The following is a 7,655-nucleotide window of genomic DNA, read 5'->3' on the forward strand; positions in this document are numbered from 1 at the left end:
ATCATTCAGACACTTTGAACTTGAACACAGGATTAGGGCTTGGTGGTCCTAAGCACTATGAACTTCATCCCTGCTCTTTACTGGTTTTGTTCAGATACTTACTTGTATCACATCAGCTAATATCTGACAATGCTCTCCAATCCTCTTGCCTGGGCCAGCTTATGCATTTTGTGTCTGGGAGAAGGGCAGTAGTGAGTGAAGTACATATATAGCTATTGTGGTTTGGAACAGGGACATAGCTGAGGAGCTCTGCTTGAAGACAGCTTTCTTGCTCTGTCAGGGATTCACTGTGTTTCTAGCATTCTGTTTTCCTCAGGCTTCTTTTGAGGATTCAGCATGGTCTCTCCTGGGCCTGTGCCATCATCTATGTATGGTCACTTGTTTTTATATACCTACTGAATCTGCTGGGAAAGCATCTTACCAACCTTTCCACCATTACCGGCCAGGAGCATTAGATGAAGAAGGTAGAGAAATTGACAACTGAGTTCCAAAAAATGAAAAATGAAAGGAATGAACTCCTTGGATTCCTGACCTATTACACAAACAAGTATTTAAATAACTGGGAGTCACTATCCCCAGTTCCCTGTTGACGGTCTTGTTCCCTTTCTGTTTACTCAGCTTTCCTCATGTCACAGAAGGCTGCACATCTATGGAATCCTCATACACAGACTAATTTTCTTGTGTGCCTCTTAGAGGCAGAACATAAGCCACAGATAGGAGTGAGATGGAGACACAAACTAGATTTGCTTCCTCCATAAGAGAAGCATAATTAATTCATCTGGGCATAGGGGCTGTAGTGTGTGAGCTCTCATGTATTTTATGAGTCTTTGACAGGAATTGGCTCAAGCAAGATTCTAGGCACTGTGAGTGCATGGTGAATCTTTTTCTTTCCTTCTTTTTTTCTTTCTTTCTTTCCCTCTTCTTTCTTCTTCCTTTCTTTCTTCTTTCTTTCTTTCTTCCTTCTTTCTTTCTCTTTCCTTCTTTCCTTCTTCTTTCTTCTTTCCTTCTTCTTTCTTCTTTCTTTCTCTTTCTTTCTTTCTTTCTTTCTTTCTTTTTTTCTTTCTTTTTTTGTTGTTTTGCATTGCATGGTGTCTGATTGGTCTTGCCAATAGCTGGAAGGAACTTGTTTTACTTCATGACCTTCAGTGTGTGACTGAAAGGCTTGGAGGTCATCCCTGCTCTTTCCTGGTTTTGTTCATTATTCTCTGAGACAGTGTACATTGCCACGTTCCTATATTTATTGGTCATTCTAAGTGTGTGTTTGTGCGTGCGTGCATGTGTGCATGCGTGTGTGTGTGTGTGTGTGTGTGTGTGTGTGTGTATGCAAACTTGTGTCTGTTTACCTCCAGAGTTCAAGATCAGTCCTAAGGATTTGCCAGTCTCAATGTTTCCAGGTGTTCCTAATGATGAAGTCATAGAACCCCACTTTGAACAGCAGAGCCATGTGCCCCACTGCTCACCTTGGTGACAAATTGAAATCACCTGGTGAGTTTACAAAGCCTCTTCTCTGGAAATTTTGATTATGTACTCTGGGCATTCCTGTAGCATAGGAACACAGTATGGAGAATCCCTGTTCTGAAAACAGAAGAAATGTCATCAAGGGTTTCCGGTGAGCCTAGGACTGTGGTACAGACTTCTGGGAACTTCTTAGAGAGCTGGTGTTTTCCTACAGTCCCACTAAGATTATCTAGCCCAGATCCCTCCTTTTTGGACCCTGCCTTCTTTGCTCTGGGGCTTAGATAATAACTTTTGTAAGTACCAGGAGAACCAGGACATAAGAACAAGGATTTTATATCTCCTGGAAGGGAGTAGTCCAGAACATAACCTGAATTAATCTGATCCTTGGAACCTGTATTCATGGTGTTTTTTGCACCCATGGCTGTGCCTTACCTCAGGCTGAATTTTGAATTCGAGATGCTAAATGTGCAACATCAGAAGGTTATGTGGGACTTGCAGAAAATTCACCCAAAACGTAAGAGTCTTTGGGCAAGTGCAAGTTGCTGACTGAAGAAACTCAATAGTGCTCGTGACTGACATGACTGGAACCACAGCAATGGCAGGGAATGCTTCATCCCTTCTTTGTCTTTGAACCAAAGTGATGGCTTTGGATACACCTTGTCTGCCTTTTACCAAAAGACTTTCCAAGAGACTTGTACCTCTTGGACTTGTATGTCTTGGACTGTTTTCCTTAATGTGAAGCATCTGTGAGCCAACTAAGCATTGTCCTGCCCAACTCCAGAGCTTCTAGAAAGAAAAGGGAGTGCATTATGAGGGGGTTATCAATCAGCCCTAAACCTCTAGGGCTCTGACAAGGGATTTAAAGATCTGGGGTCCATGAGAAACATAGAGAGATTGCATTCCTGTTGAGTCTTGTCTCATCTCTCAGAGGGGGAGTTGTCCTCTCCCTGCTCATGGTTTTCCAAAACCATAGACCACATCCTCTTCTGTGAGGTACATGAATCCCTTTGGCTGTCTAGTACTTAGAAGTACTTGAAGTAGTGGGAGGCAGATAGAAGCTGGCAGTGCTTCACCAGTTTTTGTTTGCAGTTTAGCATCCAACACTGCTAGATCTTGAGAGGGTAGACTCAGATGCAGCATAGTGATCACACTAAGGAAGGAGAAGAAAAAGGTGCAGGGGGCAGACTACACTACAAGAGAGTCCTGGGAGGAGACAAAAAGGCTCAGTGAGGAAGCTAGCAAGAAAATCTTTGATGCATGTACCAAGCAGGGACAGGTTGCTCTATTGTCTAACCATAAACTTTCAAGCCCATGTAACCATCTTCTACCTTATACAGGTGCTCAACTATGTTTCATCCAGTAGTTCATTTCTGTGGTCATTTAAAACACTTTCTTTGGAGTTAGCCTCTTTTAAGAAAATGAATGATTAGCAAGGACTATTTCCTGCTCTAATTGAAGCTGCAGTTCATTAAGGGAGATAGGTTGATCACATATCACACACTGATATGCCACTGACTCAGAAGTAATGCTAATTGGGAGCCACCTCTAGAACAAGCACAGAGCTTTGATTGATGTGGTCAGGAGCCTGTGGCTCGATTGCTTTAGAAGGGTCATGTGAGGTCACAGATAGGAAGCAACTTGCAAAGATATTGACCACTGGAAATGAATGGTTCTCATTGTCACCTTTTTGAGTGGCATTGAAAGGTAGAAGTTTTAAGGTTTCCCCCCCCTAGACAAAAGGTTAGAGCAGAAAAAAGAAACTGGTGGGGCCACAACTCTCTCCCAGGAACTAACTGACTATAAAGTTAGATTCACTGGTATTCTCCACACTTTCCAATGACGCCATTGCTGCCCCCTTGGATTGTGGTTTCTTCCTTTAAATACCTCTTCTCCCAGCCTCTCAGGGTCAAACTCCACTGCCACTGCATGGGATACGAGTCTCAACCCCATTGTACTGGTTCTTATCGATAAAGCTCATGTGATTACAACAAGGATTGTCTTATGTGAGTTCTTTCGGGGTCGTGTCATCCAGAGACTTGATTGAGGGTCTCTCCACTCTGGGGGTCTTTCAGCATGTGGCCTTTCTTCTTGCTCCTTGCATCACAAGATGGTCTCTGCAACCTTTGCAGATCTTGATTCACGCTCACAGAGCTTTAGTAGCAGCATGTCTGCCCTATTTCTGTGAGTGCTCTTGGAGAATTCTTTCCTGAGCTTACATTCATGAGCTGACTGGATGAGAAGCCATGTGGGAAAGGATTCTCACATGTTATGGGTTAGTGTGACAGATTTGAGGATTCAAGAGAAAAAATTTCTCCAACTACATCAACAGTGTGGTCCCTAGGCATTTATAGTCCCCAGGGTTAGACACTAGAGTGATGGGTCTCACTTGAAATATCTCCTATGTATAATGTAAATTCAACTGTTCAGCCAGCATGATGTCCTCAATGCTATCTGCTCACTTATAATTTCTATGATGTGTGTGTGTCTGTTTGTGCAGATGTGTGTATTAGTGGGCAAAGCTGGCTGAGCAGCACTCTTTGGACCCCATGTCCCCTCTCATGTAGACTGTTTGGTCTCATTTCCTACAAGGTGTATTTGCTCAGAGAGAGGAAGAACATGGTGGTTTTCTTTACAATTTATACAGTTTTATTGTTTTGAAATTAACATGTTTTTAATATATTAAAATGTCAATATAGCTTTTTGAAAAATAAGAAGTAAACTTCTTTACTTTCCCTGCACAGAAAATGCCTATGGAAATTCCTGATATGTCTTACTGGTCTCACCCTATGGATGCATGGAATCCTATAGTGCATCCCTCCGCTAACATTGTCCTACTGACTAGAGCATGTGTATTGCTGTGTTTCAGGACAGATTCTCCCTCTTAGTTGTTCAGAGTTCTGCATTTCAGTAAAATCTCTGCAGTGTATTCATTAACCTTCTTCTGGCTGACCTTGGACCCCTTTTCATATCACAAAAACTGTAACGTGTTGAAAAGTTCCTGGGTAATGACCACGAGTCACTGTCTTCCTCTGTTGCTACCAAGGTCTTCAGTGCGGGGAGCCACCGCAGGTTTAGTGGTAATATGATGTTTCAACTTGAAGCTTGCTAGAGGCTTTGTTTGGAGGCCTCTCTCTTGGGAACATGTGCCTTTTTGTAAAAAAGGAAAAGTTGCATTTCGTTTTATAATTCTTTGTCTCTATAAACTTACTTAGCTACATTGTGTGTTCTTTGTGAGTTCTTTTATCTGTCTTCTAACATCTTCACTGGCTCAGTTCAGCTTCTCCTTGATAAGCTGTCACCGACTGTCTTCTCAGTCTGCTAGCCCAATTCACTTTCAAGACTAGGGTCATTTAAAAGGCCAGGCACACAAAATATTTCACCTTGCATTTACTCCCTTTTGTTTTAGCTACAAAGTGCTCGGTTTTGTAGCTGCTTCTCAATCATTTCTAATGTCTTTTCCAGCGTTCTCGGGTGTCTGATGTGATCTTTCTGATGATTGATAAGGAGCATATCCACATGTAAGATCCTCACAGGGATGATCTCTTTCCTGTAATTAGGGTCCTTTCTCATGAATCTTTCTTATTTCATGGGTCATCTTATTTGCTAACATCTTGTGCATTGGAGTTCCTTTTCGAAGTCTCAGTCTCTATCCCCAGCTCTGTGAAGCTTTGCTTAAGGTCTCTATTTGGGCCTTCAGGATGCTGTATTCGGCATTGTCTCTCTTATTGTCCTGTTCCTTAGCCTGTGGTTGATCTGCACTGGGCATGGCTGTCTTTTGTAGGAGACCAAAGTTATCCTCAGGGGCCTGCTAGTGATTAGGTTCTGAACTTTTCTTGTCTAGGCTCTGCTGACAGGCAGGGAAATGGTGTGGTTGAAGATTATCTCTTTTCTTTCTTTTTTAATTGCAAAAAAATTATATTTTGGAAGAACTCACTACATAAGGTGACTAAATTTCAAAATCAAATTACATGAAAATATATATCACAATTTCTTTGTGCAATAGGTGAGGAAAATCTGCTGTAAGAAGAAACATGTATGGGCTAAGGAGAAGGGTAATAGGATGAATAGCATTTTTAATAGCAGTCCCAGGTGTAGAAAGCCTATGGCTGTGCATGCTATATTCACCTAAACTTAATATTACACAACTTAAGCACAAAAACAAAATCTGGATTTTTGTATTGTTTGGAATAAATTTCTCTTAGATTAACTTAGCAGACTTTATATTTTCTTTCTTTTAAAGTTCTCATGAGATAATGAGAAGGATTAAGAGCTCCCAACAGCCAGAAAATGTTATTGCTACATCCAATCCAAGAGATGGGTGAATCAGAGTAAAAAAAGACAAAACATGTAGTGACAACCCCACCTCTGAAGTAATCGTGAAAATCAAGTAATTTACTAGTATTTCAGTATTTTAACTAAAAGATTTGAGAACTTTCTGGCAGATAGAAGAGATAAAAGGAAGGAGAAGTGTGCCAAAACAAAGAAAATAAAAAAAGATTAGTAAATGGATAGAGTGTAATGAAAGACTCCATGGTTTAAAGGAAATTATATGGAAACTTTTAATCCTTATTTGTTTTCACCTGACATGCTTTAAAGAATCTTTTTGAACAGATAAAAAGCGATGAATGGAAAAAGAAAACTGCTAAAGTCTTTAAGAATTTGCACAATTCTTACTCTACTACAAGACATCATTACTTGGTACAGGATGTGTTTGTGGATGTACATGAACAGCATATATATATATATATATATATATATATATATATATATATATATATATGTAATCTGATCATGTTGTGTTATGTACAGGTCTTTATACAACTCTTCCTGAAGATTAAAATAGTTCATTAGAATTCAAAATACGTAATCATCTGTAAGTTGGCACTTATTAGGCTCTTGTCAGCATTAATGACTGGCATGTTTTATTGTTGCCCAGTTCCAGCCAGAGTTTGCCAACTTGTTAAAACAGAATTCCATGGATAGGTGGGTAGAGTTCTCAACTGGAGACCCTTAAATAAGTGAAGTTACTAACTATTGAATAAACATCACTCAAAAGCAGTTTCTTGGCTTTTCCTTACACGGTGGCAACTCGCCTTTGAAATTCTGCATTTCTGTCTTCCCTCCATTCCGTCACAGCATCTACATTTTCAGGTGAGTCTCCATTAGAATCTGCCAGCATAGAACTGACAATAATCATCATGGTTTCCACAGTATGGACAGGCAGCCAGCATTCCTCTGGCTTCTCATAACCATACTTATCCTCCTCAAACTCATGAAGAATAGAAATGCAAACATTACCAATTTTATCAACATCTGGGTGCCAAATCTCTGTAATGAATTTCATTTAAGAAACCAGAGGGGATAATCTTTTGGGAAATGAGATGAGCCTTAAAAATACCACCTACACAAAGTGTATCTGAAGGACAAATAATAAGGACTTGCCAACGATAGAGAACATTGTCATCTATTAAACCTGCTGAAATGCCTTCCACAGTATTTTTGTTGAGTTCTGCCAGCTGTCTTCGCAGTAGCAACACTGATTGCAGCTCTGTCATCCTCCCCACGAATAGCCCAGGCTGTCCCTGGGACTTCAGCTCTGACGAGTTCTGACAGTGGCTGGAGCTAGGTGTGTTGAGGAACCCAGGCCCTGCAACTGGAGTGCAGAAGTCTTGGGAGACCCAGGAAGCACCTTGGCATTCCTCTCAGCTCCTCATGCCTGGAAAGGGAGGGTACCAGGGCATGCACTGGGATTTCGCTTGCTTGACTGGTTCCCTCCTCAGCCTGCCTGTCTGCCCCACCGGTGCCTCCCCCCCCACTCCCCCACCAATTCCTCACTGTGCGCAGGGCCGCTACCGAGGTTCTTTTTTCTACTATTTTTCTTTCTTTCTTTTTCCTTTCTTTTCTTTCTTTTTTTTGTCAGTGTTCAAGGTTTTCAGAAGATCTGAATTTTTTTAGTTGTAATTGTATTCATAGCTTCTCATTTCCTGTGGTGATAAGAATAATTCCATGTCCACAACACAATACATTGCCACCTTCTATTCTGATGGTAACACAACCTTATAGTATAGAGATTGATTTATTCCAAAGTTTTTCCTGTAACACAGTGTCTTTCAGCCTCTGTTGATCCTTTCTCATTAATGTTCAGAAAACTTAAAGTTAGCAGAGCATTATTTAGTCCATTCCTGGGGGTCTTTTTT

The 7,655-nt window shown here is 40.9% G+C and overlaps 1 pseudogene; it reads right to left on the bottom strand.

The window, feature by feature from the left end:
* Positions 1 to 6,503: 6,503 nt before the first annotated feature.
* On the bottom strand, positions 6,504 to 7,013 carry Ube2g1-ps2 (ubiquitin-conjugating enzyme E2G 1, pseudogene 2; annotated as a pseudogene).
* Between the last annotated feature and the right edge of the window lie 642 nt (positions 7,014 to 7,655).

This window comes from Rattus norvegicus, chromosome 7, assembly GCF_021556685.1.
Source record: "Rattus norvegicus strain SHRSP/BbbUtx chromosome 7, alternate assembly SHRSP_T2T, whole genome shotgun sequence".
Classification (NCBI taxonomy): Eukaryota; Metazoa; Chordata; class Mammalia; order Rodentia; family Muridae; genus Rattus; species Rattus norvegicus.